Source organism: Parasteatoda tepidariorum, chromosome 9 (genome assembly GCF_982258835.1).
Source record: "Parasteatoda tepidariorum strain Cologne lab strain chromosome 9, Ptep-v5.0, whole genome shotgun sequence".
Classification (NCBI taxonomy): Eukaryota; Metazoa; Arthropoda; class Arachnida; order Araneae; family Theridiidae; genus Parasteatoda; species Parasteatoda tepidariorum.
The window spans coordinates 96,885,880-96,909,138 of record NC_141763.1 but is presented as its reverse complement, the minus strand read 5'-3'; the positions used below and the strand labels follow the sequence as shown (position 1 = coordinate 96,909,138).

At 32.8% G+C, this 23,259-nt stretch overlaps 1 long non-coding RNA gene and 5 other non-coding genes across 6 annotated transcripts; all 6 read right to left on the bottom strand.

Moving 5' to 3' along the window:
• Positions 1–3,925: 3,925 nt before the first annotated feature.
• On the bottom strand, positions 3,926–4,044 carry TRNAL-CAA (transfer RNA leucine (anticodon CAA)). The gene is made up of 2 exons: positions 4,007–4,044; positions 3,926–3,971 (listed from the first exon to the last, which is right to left on the bottom strand). It is a non-coding gene; the product is annotated as a tRNA-Leu (tRNA).
• Positions 4,045–4,673: 629 nt separating this feature from the next.
• Positions 4,674–4,792, bottom strand: TRNAL-CAA (transfer RNA leucine (anticodon CAA)). The gene is made up of 2 exons: positions 4,755–4,792; positions 4,674–4,719 (listed from the first exon to the last, which is right to left on the bottom strand). It is a non-coding gene; the product is annotated as a tRNA-Leu (tRNA).
• A 255-nt stretch (positions 4,793–5,047) lies between these two features.
• Positions 5,048–5,166, bottom strand: TRNAL-CAA (transfer RNA leucine (anticodon CAA)). The gene is made up of 2 exons: positions 5,129–5,166; positions 5,048–5,093 (listed from the first exon to the last, which is right to left on the bottom strand). It is a non-coding gene; the product is annotated as a tRNA-Leu (tRNA).
• Positions 5,167–5,421: 255 nt separating this feature from the next.
• TRNAL-CAA (transfer RNA leucine (anticodon CAA)) lies at positions 5,422–5,540 on the bottom strand. Its single transcript has 2 exons — positions 5,503–5,540; positions 5,422–5,467 (listed from the first exon to the last, which is right to left on the bottom strand). It is a non-coding gene; the product is annotated as a tRNA-Leu (tRNA).
• A 255-nt stretch (positions 5,541–5,795) lies between these two features.
• On the bottom strand, positions 5,796–5,914 carry TRNAL-CAA (transfer RNA leucine (anticodon CAA)). The gene is made up of 2 exons: positions 5,877–5,914; positions 5,796–5,841 (listed from the first exon to the last, which is right to left on the bottom strand). It is a non-coding gene; the product is annotated as a tRNA-Leu (tRNA).
• An 8,617-nt stretch (positions 5,915–14,531) lies between these two features.
• LOC147804541 (uncharacterized) lies at positions 14,532–18,189 on the bottom strand. Its single transcript, XR_015428985.1, has 2 exons — positions 17,858–18,189; positions 14,532–15,027 (listed from the first exon to the last, which is right to left on the bottom strand). It is a non-coding gene; the product is annotated as an uncharacterized LOC147804541 (long non-coding RNA).
• Positions 18,190–23,259: the final 5,070 nt, after the last annotated feature.

Sequence of the window (23,259 nt, the reverse complement as noted above, 5' to 3'; positions counted from 1 at the left end):
TTCCGCATCTTAATTGTGACATATTTTCTGTACTTCAAATTGCTTATAAACAATTTATTCCTTTTTAAAATAAAGACGTCCATCTAAAGTTTTTGGGTTCTCTATTTCTTGTCTCTTAGAACATTTCTTAGCGAAAGTTATACTTCTGTAGACGTAATTTTAAAAATAAAATGTTCGAAAAATTGTACAAAAATCTTTTATTTTTATATCACAAATGCAGATGTATCCCAATTTTTTTAATCAATTGATGTAAAAAGTTCGATAATTTGTAATTTACGACACCATACTCTGTTGCAAGTTAAGAAAAATCTTTATCTCTATGGAGCGAGACCGCTTGCATCGAAATAGATCGCGAACTCCCAGCGGGAACGAATACCAACATCACCAACGCTTACAACCACAGCATTATTTTTGCTTGCTTTCGTAAGTATTGTGAAAGTAAAAAACAAAAATTTCTGAATAATAAACTAACTGTAGTATGAATTAGTAAAAATGATATTTAAAAATCATTAATATACTTCTTTCTGTTCGCTTTTAAAGAAACTGGTGAAAGAATAATAAATTGTTTCTCGCAGACGATTTTCTTCAACAGCGAAATAAGAGAAAAATAATTCTTTATCACGCATTTGATTTGTTAAGCAAATTTTTGGTGGTCCAATTGGGTATAATATAGCCTACGTCACAGGTTGTGTTGTTCCTACTAAATTTAACCCCTGAACGGCATTTTCTGCGAGCCTAACTTCAAGCCACAAATAAACAAACGAAGTGTTCGATCGTTTAAATAGCTGCTCGCCAGATTTTATTGCATTATAAAGAAAAGTTATTGAAACTAAATACAACTAAATAAACAACAACAACTAAAACAAATAACAACAACTACTAATAACAATAACTAAATAAAGAACAACTAAATTCCATTCGTTTAGCATTGCGTCATATGTTGTTCCTACTAAATGGAAGTAGTTGTGTTTTTTTCATATTATACCCAATTAAATCCAAGCAAAGTCATATAGTTGTTTCTTTTTCAAGAAGGAATGTTCTTATTTATCGAAATATGCCGCCAAGTCTAGGATTCCAGTAGATTACGAAACTATAATCTTTTTTTAATAACTCTTTGATTTGTATAGTAAAAAAAAGCATGAATTAAATTTCTGTTTGACGCTTTTAACTTTTAAATTGTTTCGAAGGCATATTTTCATAATTTGACAAAGAGATAAAACGGACTATATGTAATTGTGGAGGATTACTTAAATCCTATACCGCAATGAGCTTTTCTTCACTTGCAACGGAGTATAATACATTTATTTACTGAAAAGATATGAGATGCTTTATGCTAGGTGTGAAGTTTTGATGTTTATAATTTACTAGAATCTTGTAGACGAAGCATGTAAGTTTAAAAATTATAACAATTTCAAGTATGAAAAAATTGTTCCATAACATAGGTTGGGAATTTGATCAAATTACGAATTACTTTAAAATACGGATTTGATATAAATACGAATTATTTTGTGCAAAGGATCAAATAAAAGTTCATAGAGGTTCAAAATAAAAGTTCATCATAAAAGTTCAATAATAAAATTAAATCATAAAAGTTCATAAAAATCTGGTGCAAATGCTACCTTACAAATTTGTTAAATTTTTTTCACTGAGGCATCTGAAAGATAATTTAATATTCTCAGAGTCCTAGCGCCGAAGACACAGAGGAGCAGAACGTGACCAGAAGCACTCGAGTGCTTCGAGGTTAGAACCTAAGACATTTTACAGTTACTCATTGAAAATGAGTATTAGTAGCGCTTTTACGCTTTCTGAGTATAATTGTTACTGTGAATGACCGTACTTGGTGGTTGTTGACTTACACCGGTGAATGTTGACAATCGCATAGTTGCTTTGGTAAATGTTCGAAAGATAAACTAGTTCAAGTTAAGTGCCACTGTCCGGTACGGGCCAAGTGCCCGGTACTCCTAACACTGATGTTTCTCCTAATCAATCCTCAGCAGATATTAAAATAGCGAAAACAAAATAATATAAACAATTAAATTAATATCAAATCGGATGTAACAAATATTTCGGACATTCACTAAAGGTACTATGTGATTGTTGACATTCACCGGTGAAATCCGATATTCTCGGTCATTCATGGAAGCATATGAAAAAAAAAGCGTTCTAGAAAAGCAGAGAAAGCGTTGATGACGGTTATTGAAGGACGCAACATTGAAAGAATACATTAAGGAGACATGCTGTTGTGTAAAAGCATGATTGGTGTTATGTTTCAGCAAGTTTTTTCTATTGCGTGTCATTTTATTTCACATCAAAAAATTTTATTTCAATTCACTAAAAATTTATATTTTTTGAAGAGTAATTGGTTTTAATGAACGTAATAATTGATTTAAATTGTTAATATAATAGGGTAACAGCATCCCACATTCGCCAGTCAGAAGTGGGATTCGAACCCACGCACACATTCGTGGACCAGAACACTCAACACTCTGATAACAGAGCAAGGAACACTCCTTGAGCCTGGCCCCTTAGACCGCTCGGCCATCCTGACACGAACGTAACTGATATTTTTTTAATATTGAAAGGAAAATGCATTGATCTTTTGAGATTATTCACGGTTTCTTAGCGATTCAAATTTTCTTTAGTTAAACAACGTGCAAAATATCATTATCCAAACATTTTTCATTTAATATTTTTATTATGAATCATAAAAGTAAAACTCATTTTGAACCGAACACCGTCAGTGATAGATTGAAATTTTTAAACCTTCTATGTTAGAAATGCGAATATGTGTAAAAAATGTGCCAGTCAGAAGAGGGAATCGAACCCACGCCCACATTCGTGGACCAGAACACTCAACACTCTGATAACAGACCAAGGAACACTCCTTGAGTCTGGCGCCTTAGACCGCTCGGCCATCCTGACACGAACGTAACTGATATTTTTTTAATATTGAAAGGAAAATGCATTGATCTTTTGAGATTATTCACGGTTTCTTAGCGATTCAAATTTTCTTTAGTTAAACAACGTGCAAAATATCATTATCCAAACATTTTTCATTTAATATTTTTATTATGAATCATAAAAGTAAAACTCATTTTGAACCGAACACCGTCAGTGATAGATTGAAATTTTTAAACCTTCTATGTTAGAAATGCGAATATGTGTAAAAAATGTGCCAGTCAGAAGAGGGAATCGAACCCACGCCCACATTCGTGGACCAGAACACTCAACACTCTGATAACAGACCAAGGAACACTCCTTGAGTCTGGCGCCTTAGACCGCTCGGCCATCCTGACACGAACGTAACTGATATTTTTTTAATATTGAAAGGAAAATGCATTGATCTTTTGAGATTATTCACGGTTTCTTAGCGATTCAAATTTTCTTTAGTCAAACAACGCTCAAAATATCATTATCCAAACATTTTTCATTTAATACTTTTATTATGAATTATAAAAGTAAAACTCGTTTTGAACCGAACACCCTCTATGATAGATTGAAATTTTTAAACCTCCTATGTGAGAAATCTGAATATGTGTAAAAAATGTGCCAGTCAGAAGTGGGATTCGAACCCACGCCTTCATTCGTGGAAAAGAACACTCAACACTCTGATAACAGAGCAAGGAACTCTCCTTGAGTCTGGCGCCTTAGACCGCTCGGCCATCCTGACACGAACGTAACTGATATTTTTTTAATATTGAATAGAAAATGCATTGATCTTTTGAGATTATTCACGGTTTCTTAGCGATTCAAATTTTCTTCAGTCAAACAACGTGCAAAATATCATTATCCAAACATTTTTCATTTAATATTTTTATTATGAATTATAAAATTAAATCTCGTTTTGAACCGAACACCCTCAATGATAGATTGAAATTTTTAAACCTCCTATGTGAGAAATGCGAATATGTGTAAGAAATTTGCCAGTCAGAAGTGGGATTCGAACCCACGCCCACATTCGTGGACCAGAACACTCAACACTCTGATAACAGAGCAAGGAACACTCCTTGAGTCTGGCGCCTTAGACCGCTCGGCCATCCTGACACGAACGTAACTGATATTTTTTTAATATTGAATAGAAAATGCATTGATCTTTTGAGATTATTCACGGTTTCTTAGCGATTCAAATTTTCTTCAGTTAAACAACGTGCAAAATATCATTATCCAAACATTTTTCATTTAATATTTTTATTATGAATTATAAATTTAAAACTCGTTTTGAACCGAACACCCTCAATGATAGATTGAAATTTTTAAACCTCCTATGTGAGAAATGCGAATATGTGTAAGAAATGTGCCAGTCAGAAGTGGGATTCGAACCCACGCCCACATTCGTGGACCAGAACACTCAACACTCTGATAACAGAGCAAGGAACACTCCTTGAGTCTGGCGCCTTAGACCGCTCGGACATCCTGACACGAACGTAACTGATATTTTTTTAATATTGAAAGGAAAATGCATTGATCTTTTGAGATTATTCACGGTTTCTTAGCGATTCAAATTTTCTTTAGTCAAACAACGTTCAAAATATCATTATCCAAAAATTTTTCATTTAATATTTTTATTATGAATTATAAAATTAAAACTCGTTTTGAACCGAACATCCTCAATGATAGATTGAAATTTTTAAACCTCCTATGTGAGAAATGCGAATATGTGTAAAAAATGTGCCAGTCAGAAGTGGGATTCGAACCCACACCCACATTCGTGGACCAGAACACTCAACACTCTGATAACAGAGCAAGGAACACTCCTTGAGTCTGGCGCCTTAGACCGCTCGGCCATCCTGACACGAACGTAACTGATATTTTTTTAATATTGAATAGAAAATGCATTGATCTTTTGAGATTATTCACGGTTTCTTAGCGATTCAAATTTTCTTCAGTTAAACAACGTGCAAAATATCATTATCCAAACATTTTTCATTTAATATTTTTATTATGAATTATAAAATTAAAACTCGTTTTGAACCGAACACCCTCAATGATAGATTGAAATTTTTAAACCTCCTATGTGAGAAATGCGAATATGTGTAAGAAATGTGCCTGTCAGAAGTGGGATTCGAACCCACACCCACATTCGTGGACCAGAACACTCAACACTCTGATAACAGAGCAAGGAACACTCCTTGAGTCTGGCGCCTTAGACCGCTCGGCCATCCTGACACGAACGTAACTGATATTTTTTTAATATTGAATAGAAAATGCATTGATCTTTTGAGATTATTCACGGTTTCTTAGCGATTCAAATTTTCTTCAGTTAAACAACGTGCAAAATATCATTATCCAAACATTTTTCATTTAATATTTTTATTATGAATTATAAAATTAAAACTCGTTTTGAACCGAACACCCTCAATGATAGATTGAAATTTTTAAACCTCCTATGTGAGAAATGCGAATATGTGTAAAAAATGTGCCAGTCAGAAGTGGGATTCGAACCCACGCCCACATTCGTGGACCAGAACACTCAACACTCTGATAACAGAGCAAGGAACACTCCTTGAGTCTGGCGCCTTAGACCGCTCGGCCATCCTGACACGAACGTAACTGATATTTTTTTAATATTGAATAGAAAATGCATTGATCTTTTGAGATTATTCACGGTTTCTTAGCGATTCAAATTTTCTTCAGTCAAACAACGTGCAAAATATCATTATCCAAACATTTTTCATTTAATATTTTTATTATGAATTATAAAATTAAATCTCGTTTTGAACCGAACACCCTCAATGATAGATTGAAATTTTTAAACCTCCTATGTGAGAAATGCGAATATGTGTAAGAAATTTGCCAGTCAGAAGTGGGATTCGAACCCACGCCCACATTCGTGGACCAGAACACTCAACACTCTGATAACAGAGCAAGGAACACTCCTTGAGTCTGGCGCCTTAGACCGCTCGGCCATCCTGACACGAACGTAACTGATATTTTTTTAATATTGAATAGAAAATGCATTGATCTTTTGAGATTATTCACGGTTTCTTAGCGATTCAAATTTTCTTCAGTTAAACAACGTGCAAAATATCATTATCCAAACATTTTTCATTTAATATTTTTATTATGAATTATAAAATTAAAACTCGTTTTGAACCGAACACCCTCAATGATAGATTGAAATTTTTAAACCTCCTATGTGAGAAATGCGAATATGTGTAAAAAATGTGCCAGTCAGAAGTGGGATTCGAACCCACGCTCACATTTGTGGACCAGAACACTCAACACTCTGATAACAGAGCAAGGAACACTCCTTGAGACTGCCCTTATGAAAAAATCGAGGTATAAATGAGGTATAAAAGAGGTATATTTTAAAGGTAGAAAGGAGGTTGTTATTTAAATACGTCGTTGAGGTTAAAAAGGGTGCAAATGAATACCTCAAAACCAACCTGAAATATACCTTAAATATACCTCCAGAGGTATATATGTTTCAACTTGAGATGTTTAATTTTACATCTGGGGAGAGGTAGATATTTACTACTTTAAAGTGTTTCATTTTCAATCTTAGGTTATTACTTATCAGCCTGAAGTATATTTTTTTACACTTGTGGAAGTATTTATTCAACAACCTAAGGTGTGTAATTTTACACTTCAGGTTATTATAAATCTACCTCAGGTGTATTTTGTTCGACTTCAGGTAATTGTTTTTCAACCTCAGGTATATAATTCTATGCTTGTAGAGGTATATATTTATCAACCTGTGGTGTGTCGTTTTACACTTCTGGTTGTTATAAATCAGCCTCAAATGTATTTTGTTCTACCTCAGGTAATTATTTTTCAACCTCAGGTATATAATATTATGCTTGTAGAGGTATATATTTTTCAACCTAAGGTGGGCCATTTTACACTTCTGGTTGTTATAAATCAACCTGAAGTGTATTTTCAACACTTGGAAAGATTATTTTTTATTAGCGCCATGTGTTCCATGTTCTACCTTAAGTTATTATTTCGTAACCTCAAGTATATATTTTTCTATTTTTAGAAGTATTAATTTATCAACCAAAGATGCGACATTTTACACTTCAGGCTTATGTAGCTCAACTTAAATCTGTTTTTTTAGCACTTGCGAAGGTGAGGTGTTATACGGACCACCTAGTTTATTAATTTTTAGACTCACTATATAAAAAATATAATATATGTAAAGATATTATTTATATTATATGGACGGAACGTTGTGTTTTTATTGATAGATATTTCTAAGTCCAGAAAGTGATAATTAATGTATATTTTTTTTGCTAATTTTGGGATATTCGATTGTTCTGTGATGGCGTAGTATTGTGTGTTTGGTTTGGTGAGATTGTAAGTTCTTTTCATCGAGTTATAAGTGTTTTTCGGTTTCAACAACAAGATGGCGGACGTAAACAATCCGATGTTTTGATGTTTTCACGAGTGTTTAACAACAAATAGTGTGTGCCAACATATATTGTGTTTTGATCTATTGTGTATGAAGGTAACCCTTGGATTAAACGAGATTTCCAGTGAGTACTTTACCCTATTTCATAGAAATTAGTACTTTATTGTGACCGATTGGACTTAGCCATTTTGTTTTGTGTCTTTCTAAGTGTTCGGGGACCGACTCCAAATTGACATTTTGACTTTCCCGTATTGGGAGTCTTCCCCATATTACAAATTAACACTTTTTGGGGATCGTCTCCATATTGCAAGTTGTGAAATTTAATATTGAAATTTTGACCAACTTTCAGGGGATCGTATATATATTGATATTTTGAGCAGTTGCTGAAGAGACATATATAAATCGATTTTTTCATGATCTTTTAGGGGGTCATGCACAAATTAAAATTTTGAACATATTTTCGGGGTTATATACAAATTGGGGTTTTAACTCATATTGAGTGGCTATAATTAACATATGTCCACCACAATTGAAACGGACGTCAACGAATCTTCGGATTCAGAAGACGGTTATGACCCAGCAAATGACCTCACGGCGATAAATCCAGATACCATAAACCCCAAAAGGGATTTTATTGTTGAAGCCATGACGGCCCAGACACAGATGAGCTCAGTGGTGGCGAGTAAAAAATCCAAACTCTCTTTAAATGATAGAGAAAGGATACTGGGTATCGCCGCAAACTTTATAAGCATCATCAATACACAAAACGCAATATTGAACCAGCTAAGGGGAAGACTTTATGAAAAAACCGAGCAGTTGAAGATGACAAAACCTAGTTATGCCTCAATATTAATTAAGGATAGGGAGGTACAGAGCGAGAGAGGCGATGGACCAAGAGAGAGAGACACGGAAACGAAGGAACACGTATTGTTGGTGTACCCTAAAGATGAAAACGGAACATCGGAAGACACCAGGAGTCAAGTTACCAATTCTATAGATCCAATCAAATTGAAACTAGGAGTGAAAAGAATAAATAGGATAAGAAAAGGGGGAATAGTGGTTCAATTAACAAATGAAGAAGAGATACAGAAACTTAAACTTGAGATTGAAAAAAGTAATATAGGAGACAAGTTTACCTGTACAAGGCCAAGGACTTTGAATCCCAAAATCATACTTTACAACGTACCGGAAGATGTGAATAAAGAGAATTTGATTGACAAGATTAGAGACCAAAATCCGCCATTGAAAAACTCGGTCATGAAGATGTGCTTTCCTCTGAGGGCTAAAGAAGGAAGTCACTGGGTAATTGAGGTAGATCCAGATACATTTCACAAGATCATATATTTAGAAAAAATAAACATAGGTTGGAATAGGATTAGAACAAAGGAATTTCTTAGGGTCACTCAGTGCTTCAAGTGTTACCGATTCGGACACGTTGCAAGATATTGCAAGGATAAGAGTGTCTGTGCGAACTGTACGGAACACGACCACACGATGGAGAATTGCAAGAACAAATCGATATGTATAAACTGCAAGACAACAAGAGAGGATCATAATCTGAAGTTGAATATCAATCATGATGCTACCAATAGAAATTGTGAAACGTATAAATGGGAAATGGAGAGATTGGTTAGGAAAATCAACTATGGATAAAAGGAATATACCGATTAAAATTTCTCATATCAATTTAAATCACGCTAAAATTGCGAACGTACAGCATTCAATCGATTTCATTTCCCAAAATTTTAATATTGGTTCAATTAACGAACCTTATTTTAACACAGATAATTTAATAGTGGGTTTTCAACAGGACATTGGCATTGTCGCAAACTGCGAACGACCGAGGAGCGCAATACTTTATAGAAGAGGATGGCTGGAGGTTTTCCCGATTTTGGTCGAGAGAGATGTGGTGGTGGTACAGATCACTCTACCGACCCAAAGTTTTTTGTTCTTTTCTGTGTATATCTCCCCATCGAAACCAATGACGGAGACATTGGATTCTGTACAGAGAATTATGATTAGCTATCCGGATAAGGACGTTTTGATTAATGGAGACTTTAATGCCAAAAGCGTGTTGTGGGGTAACAGATTGGACGATCATAGAGGTAATGAACTTATAGAATTCATTGCTTTAATGGACCTAGAAATAGCAAATGACCCAGAGTCGTTATCGACTTTCCATTCAGTTATTGGTGACAGCTGGATTGATATCACTCTTTTTACAAACAAGCAAATTGATATCCAAGAATGGCAAGTACTTGACATGGAGACACTGAGTGACCACAGACTTTTGGCTATGGAAATGATTATTGAAAAACAAGCAGGACCAAGAACAGAGAAGATAGTATATACAGATTTAAACTTATTCGATTTTACTATAAAAATAAACGAACTTATTAAGAAAATAGGGAAGGATCTTGGTCAAATTAAAGTAAATGACCAACTAAACAGCTATGTACGGATAACTACTGAGAAGATAAGAGAAATTTGTCTTACTACAAAGAAGAATAAGGTAAAATCATATCCGAAAAGTCCGAAATGGTGGACGCTAGAATTAGCAATTTCTAGAAAACGTTTAAGAGCAAAACGAAGAAGATTTCAAAAAGAAACGGACCTGACGACTAGACAACTCAAGAAAATGGAATACAAAAGAGAGAGATCGATTTACACGCGTCAAATAAGAAAACAAAAATCAATGGAACTGAGAGACCATCTAGCCAGGATCACAAATCGGGACTGTTTCGGAACGGAATATATGATAGCAAAAGGGAAAACATTAGGAGATGGTTTGTTGAAACCGCAGAAAAAGAATGACGGAACCTATACTAAAGATATTCACGAAACGATAGAAGAAGTATTGAATTTTCACTTTTCCAAGACCGTGGATCAATCATTTCCAGAAATAATTAATAATAATCTGGAACAACCTTTTACAAGTACGGAAATATCAACGACAATTGGCAGTATTAAAAATAATAAAGCACCTGGAATTGACGGGGTGCCATATGAAATTTTCAAAGCTATCTGGAAACTACAGCCAATTTGGTTTCAGAACGTTATGAATAAGTGTTTAGAACTGAACTATTTTCCAAAAATATGGAAGAAGGCTAGGATTATACTAATTCCGAAACCGGGAAAAGATCCACATCTACCGGATGGATATCGGCCAGTTTCTCTACTCCCCACGTGGGGAAAAATCCTAGATAAGCTACTAACAAACCGATTGATATATTTCCTTGAGTCGAATGGCAAAATACATAAAGACCAACACGGATTTAGAACGAAAAGGTCGACTACCACAGCTGTGAAGACATTAATTGATACCATTGATAGGGCTAAGAACGCAGGCAGATATACACTGGGTGTTTCACTCGATATAAAGGGTGCATTCGATAGTGTCCACTGGAGCGGAATTAGCAGACAGTTGGTGAGAACCAATTGCTCCTATTCTCTCACGATGATGATCATAAGCTTTCTTACTGATAGATTTATAGTTTATCAATCAAAAAATATATCTATGGAACACGAAATCACAAAAGGAGTGCCACAGGGTTCCAGTCTGGGACCAATCCTATGGCTTTTAATAGCCAACGATATTCTCGAAGAGAACAGATTAGAAGAGGAATCGGCAATAGCCTTTGCAGATGATTTTATGGTCACAATAACTGGAACAGTATTGAATAGACTGGGACCCAAAATGACAGAGATCCTAATCAAATATCAAGACTGGGCCACCAGATATGGATTGAAATTTAGTACAGGGAAATCCCAGGCTATCGCTTTTCCCAAAAGTCGTCAAATTACAAGAAAACCCACGGTTAAGCTCAATGGACAAAATGTCAAAGTGCATTACACAATCATCTACTTGGGATTTCGTCTAAATAACCAGCTGTCCTGGCTCCCACATCTCGAACATACTTATAATAAAATTACAAACTTCCAAATGAAAATCAATAGACTGTCGGGAATCGGCTGGGGACTTACTCCGAAAATTAGAAAATTTATATATTTACAATGCACGCAAAAGATCATAACATATGGAGCAGAAGTCTGGTATAACGATCATATAAGAACACTTAATAAAATAAGAAAAATTGAAAGAATACCCCTACTTAATCTAACTAAAGCATACCGAACAACATCAACAGATGCATTGCAGATATTGGCGGGAACTATACCCTTGGATATTGTCGTTAAGACGGAGGCAAAGATCGCAAACTGTTATCTTCATGAAAAAGAAATCGACAAACAAGTGGAGTTACCTATAAAACACCCGGCGGAAAATATCCAGATACCATATAGACTTAACATACCGACTGATACAGGATCTTCACTGATGGATCGCGACTGATTTTTGGAGGTGAATTTAGAGTGGGATGTGCGTTCGTAGTTTTTATGGACGGCCATCCCATAGACCATTACACATTTAGATTATGTAACAATTCCACTGTCTACAAGGCAGAGCTTTGGGCAATTTTACAAGCCATTTTCCGGATTAAAGAAAACGAAATTAAGGACACAATAAGAATATACTCAGACTCATTTTCAGGAATACAAGCCTTAACTAAACCTGCCGATAGTGACTACATGACTACTATAATCAAAAACAATTACACACAAAATATAGTCTTACACTGGATTAAAGCCCATGTGGGGTTTAAGGGAAACGAAGAAGCAGATAAGTGGGCGAAAAAGGCATGTGAAAAGGAAAAAATAGACATACCCTGCAAAAAATGACCAATAGAAATCAATAAAAAAAAATGTATTGATCTGTACGGGGAAATGGAACACTGATATCAATAGAGTAGATCCGTACAATGGACTGGTCATGATATATTGATATCAGTAGAGTAGGTCAATACAATGTATTGGTCTATATCAGTAGAATGGACTGATATCAGTAGAGTGTACTGGTCTGTACGGGGAAATGGAACATTGATGTCAGTAGACTGTACTGATCTGTACGGGGAAATGGAACATTGATATCAGTAGAGTGTACTGGTCTGTACGGGGAAATGGAACATTGATATCAGTAGAGTGTACTGGTCTGTACGGGGAAATGGAACATTGATATCAGTAGAGTGTACTGGTCTGTACGGGGAAATGGAACATTGATATCAGTAGAGTGTACTGTTCTGTACGGGGAAATGGAACATTGATATCAGTAGAATGGACTGGTCTCTACGGGGAAATGGAACACTGATATCAGTAGAATGGACTGATCTCTACGGGGAAATGGAACATTGATATCAGTCGAATTTACTGGTCTGTACAAGGAAATGAGACATCATGGTCCCATCAGAAAAATAGACTGGTCTAAGTTAGGGAAAACAATATTAATGAAAGCATATTAGATAGGTTTAAACAGGAAAGTTTATCTTTTTTAAAATGCAAGATTTAGCTGAATTGGTCAAATGCTCTGTATGCACCATAGTAAATTTTCTACTAGCTGCAGCCAGTGGAAAATTTAATATAAATTAATAAAATATAACAGGACAGTATAAAAAAATACTTATTTAAAGCATCTAAAAATGTTTTGAATATTTAAACACTGCTTAAGTGGAAGGATAAAAGAATTATATTCCAAAAAAACATACTTCTTTATACCTACACTATGCTAGTTTTAAAGTTGACTTTAATTTCCTTTTCATATTTCCAATTTAATTTTAAATATAATTTATTACTAAATTATATTTTATTGCTTAATATAACTATAAAAATAAACTTAAAATGTGAGTTCAAGAGGGTACCTTATTGGAAAAAATTCCTGGTATAAAAAAAATCATGCCGGCGTATGAAACACCGGTTCTGGTATGATACTGGATCGGGAATTATACCAGACCCAGCGTTTCATCAGCCAGTATCATACCGAAGCTGGTGTTTCACAAGTTAGCAGGATACTGGCTCCGGTATAATACCTAAATTGTAGTTTCATTATCTAGTATCATGCTAGAGCCAGCATATACTGGTACTAGTGTACTGTGCTCAGCATACTGGAATAGTGTTTTAAAAACCGGTTTATTCTTAAAACAAGCGTATCAAACTGTGTGTTACTACAGTTTGATACAGGATTGTTAGTGAACAGCTCTGAGCGGGAAAACAAAGCATTGATACACAATTGGGTAAATAAGTTAAGTCACCTGATCTATACAAAGAAATAAAATACTGACATCAATTAACACTTTATCAAAAACTATAGCTTGCATTATGTTTATAAAAACAAATAAACTTTTTTTAAGCTTATTTATAGTTAAATTTTTTTAAACAATAAATTAAAATGTTAGAAAATTATTGTCAATAATTTTTGAATCTACAATACTACACAAAAAAATGTTTTGGAGATGGATGGATGGATTAGAAATGTTACTTTATAGATAGCCAAAAACCTGACTAAAATAAACAAGTCAATTTATTGTCATTTCAAGACCCCCCTCCCCCCCATTGTGTTTGACATAGCATTCTAAGAGTAAAAGTATTCAATATTTAAGAAAGAAAAAAATGACAGAACAATCTTAAAGTATACCATAGGCTTTAAGTCCTTATACACACAAATGATATACCATTTATTTGATTTTTATCTATAGATAGCTTGTGCTAAGCATTTGTCATCTTACCAAATATGCTAAACTTGAAATTTGACAAAACAAAAATGTTATTTTGGGGAAAGTATTGGCGAATGCTGTTTTTGAACAAAAAGAAAAATTTATCCATTCATTGTTCATTTACTCCTCCCCAACAGCAAAATGATTCTTAATTTGTAGTTGCATTTTTATAAAATAATTCAATTTATAATAAATATGCATTTTCCTACAGAAAAAATCAATCATAAAAAAATTGATAAGATTTACCTTTAGCTTAGAATTTTAAAAACTGGCTAATTATTTTAAATCCTTAGCATGGGTTATGTATATATAGATAGTAATATCATAATTAAAGGTCAGTAATTAAAAAGAGCAGGTAAACAAATAAAACACAACAACAGCAGCAAAATTATAATGGAAAATCATACTTAATACAATGGGAAATTAAACAGTAAGAATAACCTAATCCAAATTTGCAAAAAATAATAGTTTAAAATTAAATAGAATTAGCATTATTAAGAGAAAATAATAAAACGTCATAGTAAAAGGTAATAATATACAGATAAATTTGCTATACAGAGTGAAGAGTATATTAAGACTCGTGTAATGTAGGTATTTATAAAAAAAGTTCACATGTTTCGCACAGAACTTTTAAATTAAAACATATTTCAAATTTCGAAAAAACCGAATCACACTCTTTTTCAGTTTTCACTACTTAACACAGTCAAAATAATTCAGAGCAATAGTAACGCATTGCAGAGGAGGCCTAACCAAATCTTTTTCGCAGCATCCACGTCTGGCTCATTCATTATATTTTAGTCTATCACTCTTACAATGGTGGAGAAGATATCATCAAATGGTGGAGAGTAAAAACGAGTGGAGGAAATTAACAGCAGTATTTGTGAAGTGATCAGCTTTATCATATCCAGAAATGTCGCAATGACTCAAGGAATAGAAAGTTTGCACTGACCACAGTGCTGACGTAAAATATCCTTAGTGGTAGACGGATCATGACGCCAGACTAACCGTGACATGTTTGCCTGGTTTTCTTCTCCATGTACCCCAAATACAAGTCTTGTCATGCATTCCATTCAGCTAGAAAATTTTAAACAGAACTTATCAATGTAAAAGTATTTTATTTGAATAAGTTGTAAAAAGTTTTCATCACAATGTACACAAATACATTCATGAAGATTTTATTACATTAAGAATAGGTTTAGCCAAAATAATTTTTAAATTTAATATTATTGATAATTTAATATTATTGAACTAATTTAACACGTTGAATGCCATAGGGGTCACCAGTGACTGGCGCTGAGTTTGTTTGTAGCGCCCCAGGGGTCACCAATGAACGGCGAAGCCTAGATTATTAGAAACGCATAATTAGAATAAATTTTTAATGCTCCTAATTTTTTTATATTATTATCATTACTAAGAAGAAGGTTAGAAGAAATTAGGTTGGAAGAAATTAATGCAATACATACTGAAAAAATCATTTTGACCAGACGGGCAAGCCGTGTAAAATTAGCGTGGCATTCAACATGTTAAAGAAAAGAAAAAAAAGTTAAATCCAGCTAAGATTAAATTCATAAGAAAGTGTAAGGATTGTTTTTAACCCATAACAAAAATGGAGTAAACAAAGAAAATTTAAATGCAAATAGAAAAGTAATTATTTATAAAAATAACTACTTATAAAAATAATTATTGTTTATAAAAATATTTAATAATTGAAAATTTTTTTTGCATTTGCTTGAACACAGTCAAGACAGAGGAGCAAAAAAATATTTAATTATATCATTTAGTTATACTAATAACATAAATTTTATGTAATTAATTAATTATACTAATAATATAAATTTAGATTACCCAAACATTAAATTGCCTTTCAGAGAGCAAAAAAAAAAAAAATTTCACTGTATATAAAGTTTTTACACATATCTTTACCTTAAAATCAATATACACTGGTTATCATAAATTAAGGAAAAATCACAAAAATAGCGATAACTCTTTCAAAAGTAAGCCAAACCGTGCAAAATTTTCATATGTTGTCCACTAAGAGTAGCTGAGTAAAATTGCAATATGCAAATTAGTGGCGCTGCACTCGGCTTACGTCATCTGCCTGGAGCATAAAAGTCCAAGTTTGAGAGAAAGCACACAAATTTTACTGTGATTGCGACATTGAAAATCTGAGATAGCCAATTCGTAATAATGACCTCTAGGCATCATTTGCCTGAAGAACTACGATGGAGAGCCATCGGGAGACTAGAGGCAGGGCAGAGTCAATCAGAAGTGGCCAGATGGCTAAATGTGAGTCCATCTGTGGTTCATAGACTTTGGAGGCAATTTCAAACCACAGATTCGGCATCTAGGAGGTTCAGTCAAGGACGGCCAACTGTTACGACCAGTGCCGATGACCGATATTTGACATTAAGTGCACGCAGGAATAGAACCGCTACTCCGACACATCTTAGATCCTCTCTTGCTGCAGCCACCGGAAGGTTGGTGTCAACGTCAACTGTGCGCAGAAGGCTCCACGAAGGTGGTCTGTATGCGAGACGACCAGCCATTTGCGTGCCGCTCACATCACGCCATAGGAGAGACTGTTTGCAGTGGGCCCGACAACATGTCCACTGGACGTCAGATCAATGGAGGCCTGTTCTCTTTACGGATGAGTCCAGGTTTAGTCTAGAAAGTGACAGTAGACGTTATTTGATATGGAGAGAACCTGGGACCCGTTATCATCCATCAAACATCCGTGAAAGAGATGCATACGGAAGAGGCAGTGTCTGTGTTTGGGGAGGCATATCCTTAGGAGGGCGCACATACCTCCATGTCTTTCCAAGGGGAACCGTGAATGCTCAGGTTTATCGAGACAACATCCTTGATGCTTATGTGCGCCCATATGCCGGGGCAATTGGTGATTGCTTCCTGTTACAGGACGATAATGCAAGACCACACAGAGCTCGCATTGTTGATGATTATCTTCAACAGGAAACAATTACTCGCATGGAGTGGCCAGCTCGATCCCCGGACTTGAATCCTATCGAGCACGTTTGGGATGCTCTAGGGAGGCGTGTATCTGCCATCAATCCGCCCCCTCAGACCCTTGCCACGCTTGCAACTGCTTTACAAGAGCAATGGCTCTCACTTCCTATTGAACTGATAGACCGCATAATTGAAAGCATCACACATCGCTGTTTGTGCTGTATTGCTTCTAGAGGCAATCATATTCCATATTAAAGGTACTTTTTCTATTGCAAACCGATACTTCCAATTTGTTTATTTTATACATGTGCTAATTTCTATACTACTATTAATGTCTGATAATTTCTTTTTATGTTGTTTAATACCTTACTATGTGTTGTATATTGTGGGTAAGTTTCATAAAATTCCATGTGTAATTTCTTGAGTTATCGCGATTTTTGTGAATTTTCCTTAATTTATGATAACCAGTGTATATTTTTTTTTAAATATTGTTATCAAGCTTCGCTTCATATTTTTTGGCTACAGTTCAGGAAAAGCATTAAAAATAACAAAAGAGTTTGTGATTAACACTTAAAATATAATGCAAAGTTTAAAAATATTATACACAACTAAATAAATAATTAATTTGTTACTAACGATGATATTAATGGAAATTTATGTAAATAACATGTGAACAATGTGCTTCTATTAAAGTCTCATAAAGAAACCCAGAAAAAAAAACATAAAAAATACTTTCTTCTCATGCAATGGATGGAATCTGTATATGATATACGAGTATATCGTAACCCTACCTATGCATGCACATGCAGTAATAATTCAAGAATAATATACATGTATAGATAGCTTAAAATATCAATAAAACTCAAGCATACGTTTTAATATTTCTGTAACTAACAAAGATGTAAATAAAAGTAAGAAATAAAGAAAAAATTACACTTACTAAAATATTTCTCCCCATAATATGCTTCATTCTTTCCATGACGCTCTATTGTAAACATTGAACGTAAGTCGAAGTAATGTGATTGGCTGTAACTTCAGACTGAGAAACGGAATGAACTGGGGAAAAAGTTGAAAAGGAACTTTCTCAAAATTGGGAGTGTAGGCAGCTTGATATGATTTAACGAACGATTAAAACAGATTTAACGAACGATTAAAAGTCGATTCTCGTATTTTGCATGCTCCCCTTTCGTTTCTGAATTAATAACTCCTTTTTGCTTTTATAGATTCAATTGGATTGAATTAACTATGTTTCTACAAAACAAATTTACTTATTTAATTCAAAAAAGTTTATTTTGTTTTATGATCTAAATTTATTTAAAACAAATTTCAAAAAGGAAAGGAAATTTATAAATTTATGATGGCGAGGTTAATGTTTGAAGGTAAAAAGTTTGAGATTTTACATGAATTTTTAATTTATGTAAATGTATTTCTTTTGCTATGAAGTTGTTTGAAACCTAAAATAATTAATTTATTTTGCGAATAGTTCTAGTTTAGTATAAATTCAATAATAATAATAAATCAATAAAAATTAATAACAACTTATAATAAAATTTAAAGTGATACAATTAATAATAATTTTTTTTACCATCATGACTTTGATTAAAATAAATTTTGTAAATTACAAAATAAATAAGTAAGTAAATGATAAACTAATAAAAACAAGTTTTATTATTAAATTACTTTTATTATAAAATTACTTTCATTTGAATGACTTTAAGCAGATTTTAAAGTTATTAAAATGTGTAAAAGTTTTACTCAAAAACTTCCTTTCTTCCAAAATTATAAAATGATTTTAATAATTTTAAATATGTATTCTTTAATTAGTGCACATAGAAAGTGTACGTTTTCACTACCCTTAATATATATGTTAAGAATCCTTATAAAAATCTAAGAAATTAATTATCGGAAATCAGTATATAATCAAGAAAAAAAAAATTATAAAATAATGAAGAATTATTAACTAAGTAATCTAATTTTAAAAGGTCGTAACCTGTTAGATTTCTGGAAAAATATGTATTGTAAGCAAACGTATGTAAAGTAATTCTATAGGCACCTGTTGATGTATTAATGAAAACAAATATCGACTAATAAAATACCTATTGATCAATAATTGCTAAGTTTTACTGGTGTCAATAAAAATCTGTAGATATCAGTTCATACATTGATAAAACAAGTAGAATACCTAACTGATCAACATCTATTGATACAAGCACCCTACTGATGTCAGTAGTCATCAGTTGAAGTGTGAAATACAGACAAGTATATACCAATAGAGTACCTACTGATCAATATCCATTGATACCAATACACTGCTGATATCAGTTGAAATGTCAATGGGAACAAGTACAGACCAATAGAATTCTATTGATCAATATCTATTGATACCAGTACACTACTGATATCAGTTGAAATGTCAATAGGAACAAGTACAGACCAATAGAATACCCTATTGTTCAACATCTATTGATGCCAATACACTACTGATATCAGTTGACATCAGTTGAAATATCAATAGAAACAAGTACAGACCAATAGAATTCTATTGATATCAATAAATGTTTTTATTGATTTCTATTGATCATTTTTTGTAGGGTATTCAATCTCCCTTCCAAAAGATCGGTCAAACTAGATTGTCGAAACCAAGACGTGATAACATGGCAGAATAGATGGAACAGCTCAACCTCAAAGGGCAGACATACTCAAAGTTTAATACCTGAGGTCTCTTATAAAGTTCAATATAGCGACTTCTATATAAACCAATTTTTAACCAATCACGGCACACAAAAAGACTATCAACGAAGATTTCATAATAAACCTTTAAATTGCGATCAATGCAGAGTAACAGACGACTTGGAACACATTCTACTAAAATGCCCAACTTATGAACATAAAAGAAAATTATACTTTCCCAAAAATCTTAGCTACGAAAATTTAAAGAAATACTGGAACCAAAAAAAGATAAAAGAGGGTATAAGGGAAATCATCAAAGATCACTTTGAAAAAAATACACCAGAAATAATTTAATTAAGATGAAAACCAACTAATTCCCTAAATAGAAGCCAATGGAAACGTGTGCAAATAATAGAGTGAAATATATGACGAACGCAATGTACCTCATCATGTTCATCTTTTCATCTGTATAAAGAACATTTTAGCTCATCATGTTATAATTTTTGTAAATATTAATACCCGGATGCCCCCATAGGGGGCGGGACGGGGTATAGCAATAAATATATTATATGAAGAATAATGTATATCATTATATTTTTTTCACTAGTAGAGATCATTAATCAACCTGAAATTTTTAATATTAGACCTTCGGCAGTAATTGCTTCTTCTGTTTAGCTATAAAAGAAAGTTTCAAATGCATAATTCTTCTATAATTTTAATAGATTGATTTAAATCATCTTAAAATAACACTTATCCAAATTCTACAGTCAGTAAAAATTATTTATGGGAACTCATACTCGTATTTTTAGAAGATAGTTGTCTAAGGTGCTTGAATTTTTAAAGCTATAAAACTACAAATTTAAATAATTAGTCAGCTGAAATTCAAAGTACAACTTTTATTTAAAACTAAAATGTCATTTTTTTGCAAACCAACAAAATTATTTTAATTACTGTTTCCGTCTACATGTTGAAACTTGTAATTATTGGAACCTAAAAGAAAAAAAAATGAATTAGTAAGAAAGTCATATTTACAATAATAGTGGCAGATTTTAAAATATTAGAAATTGCTTTTTTTATGATTTAAATTAACTGGATAAAATTAATTTTCTTTTTCAGATAAATAGTATTACTCTTCTGCCATTTCTATTCAATCCTCGCAGCTAAAAAGCAAGATATGTATCACAGCCACATACACTGATTAAATACACTGAAGACAGTATTACCATTAACAACATTTACAGAAATTCAAATATACAGGGTGTTTATAAAGTCCCGGACCCATTTTGATGTTTAATAACTCATAAAATAATAAAGATAGATTAAAATTAATAACATAAATGGTTAGATAGACTCAAAAAGTTTCAAGACCCTTGTCAATGAACTCCCACGTGTGCCCCCTTCGTCGCACGGAGAATATCAAGTCGATAGTCAATTTCACGCCAGGTAACGGCAAGCATGTCGGCATCCACAGAGGGTATTGCGGTTGTAATTCTGGCTTTTAGGTCATCAATGTTCGACACGATCCTCCTGTAAACATTTTTCTTTATAAATCCCCAAAGAAAAAAGTCCAGTGGCGTTATATCAAGTGATCTGGGTGGCCAAGGGATTGGACCTCCTCGCCCAATCCATCTTCCTGGAAAATGGTCATTCAAAGAACTACGAACGATGATAGCCCAATGAGGTGGTGCACCATCTTGTTGCAAAAAGACATGTGGCTGAAGCTGTTCTAGTTGTGCAAATACGAAATTTTCCAACATGTCTAAGTATACGACTGATGAGACCGTCTTTTCGGTAAAAAAGAAAGCTAACTGGCCTGAAATTGACTATCGACTTGATATTCTCCGTCCGACGAAGGGGGCAAACGTGGAAGTTCATTGACAAGGGTCATGAAACTTTTTGAGTCTATCTAACCATTTATGTTATTAATTTTAATCTATCTTTATTATTTAATGAGTTATTAAACATCAAAATGGGTCCGGGACTTTATAAACACCCGGTATAATTCCAATCTTATTAAGCAATTTTAACATTTTTTATTTTTCTATACATCTGTAACATTATGGTACTTGTAAGTTTAATAATTAGGTTTTCTTTTTTTAAAAATCTTTAAACTAAATAAACCTAGTCTATATTTTTAAACTTTTTGTCAGACTTCATGAAACTAATAGCTTTTTTTTAAATTTTTGACGTTGATTCTGAAAAGGACTTGTTCTGAAAAGGACGTTATTGTCAATCACATCAGAGTTTCTTAAAAAATAGTTATTTTAATATTTTTTAATCTATGTAATCAAGAATCAACAATCGTTTAATAAATTAAAATTTTAAAGTTATGTACGAATTTTTATTCTCTTTTTACACTTAATCGAATAGAACAAATTACAAACTGATAAGGAGCATTTATTTTAAAGTTGTGAGTAATTTTATGTGAGGAAAATGTCTAAGAGAGAATGATTTGAAATAATACTTTTAAAATAAGTTGAGTATAATATCTCCTATATAACTTATAATACCGAGCAGAATAAAACTAATAGTTAGTTGTTACAAACACTTGTTTAAATATAAATACCCATCCCGTAGGATGAAATTCAAAACAATGCATATTACTTTCAACCATAAATGTTTATATTTGCAATTGATTTTATTCAATTCAGGATCAAAATTGCATACTATATTGACTTATTTCTAAAAAATTTAAGATTTCCGAAATTCGCACATTTTTGAAGTAGTGAACCATAAACAGTTGCATGAAAATGCTCATAACCTTGAAACAAATTGTCATATAAACTTGAAATCGGATTTAATTTAATTCTGCTCAATATTCTAATAAGTAATGACAATCTGCTTAGTAAATAATTAACGTGGGTAAAATGCGAGAAAATAACATGTCGTGAAAATAGCAGTTTCGTGATCAAACATGAAGAAGTTAGCTAGTACAGTTGCTAGTTTTCGATTATCAAATATCTAGCAAACTATTGTTATCAACAATTACATAAATTCTGTAGTTTATTAGGAGAGATTACTTTTTCTTTTAGGTATAAATTCAGAACTATTTCCTAGGGGAAGGCTGAGCAGCTTGCTAGTCTCTTCCTCTGCGCCGCTGCGCATGTGCTATTTACAACCTAGGTCATCTCAGCAATATCAGGGAACTGTGGATAAGCTCTGTAAATATATATATATATATATATATATATATATATATATATATATATATATATATATATATATATATATATATATATATATATATATATATATATATATATATATATATATATATATATATATATATATATATATATATATATATATATATATATATATATATATATATATATATATATATATATATATATATATATATATATATATATTGTATATATAAACTTTGCAACAAATATCCAAACTATAAGCATACAGCTATAGTAGAATTTCAAAGCAAAATTGCTATTTTAAAAATCTTTCAATTTTCAATGACTTATTTATAAGAGAAATTATGAACATTTTTCTCAATTAATCAACGTGCATACTGCTACGTTAAAACATATACATTTAAGCAAAATAAAGAGAATAGTTCTATTTGAATAAATTACAAACAATAAAATATACTGTGCATAACATGCTGTAACGATTCACCAGTAACGTTACCCTAAACAGCGACGAAAAATATTTCGG